This window comes from Apium graveolens, chromosome 8 (assembly GCF_009905375.1).
Source record: "Apium graveolens cultivar Ventura chromosome 8, ASM990537v1, whole genome shotgun sequence".
NCBI lineage: Eukaryota > Viridiplantae > Streptophyta > Magnoliopsida > Apiales > Apiaceae > Apium > Apium graveolens.
Window position 1 is genome coordinate 256,120,020 of NC_133654.1, and position 638 is coordinate 256,120,657.

Consider the following 638-nt stretch of genomic DNA (forward strand, 5'->3'; position numbering starts at 1 on the left):
GAGCAAAATATCCACTGAAGCACCATTATCCACAAGGACTCTTCTTATCGGGCTGTTCCCAATTATCGGGGTTATGACCAACGGGTCGTCATATGGAAATTTCACACCCTCCAAATTAGAATCATCAAAAGACATTGTTACTCCTGTCCTGGCCCTCTTCGGGGCTTCTCGAGCATATGCTTTCCTGGAGTTCTTGGATAACCCAGCAGCAGTTGATCCTCCAAAAATTGTGTTGATCACGGGTCCTCGGGGGCAAGGTCCTCTGAAGATTGTATTTATAACCAGTCCTCTAGGCTGGGGTTTCGCCCCTGATCTTCTTGATCTCTCCTTCGGTCATCAAAGTTTCTTCTCGCGTTGTTGCTTCTATCCCCTACTTCTCCAGTGTATTTGTTCAATCTTCCTTTTCGAATGAGGAACTCAATTTCATCTTTTAGTTGCCTACACTCATCGGTGTCATGAACAACATCTTTATGAAATCTACAATACTTGCTCTTATCTAGCTTGGCAGGATCAGCCTTCAAAGGCTTAGGCCAACAAATATCTCTATCTTTCTCGATCTCCATCAAGATCTGGCTTCTAGGACCATTCAGCTTAGCGTATTCAGTGAACTTTTGCCCAGGTCCTCCCTTCTTGGGGGT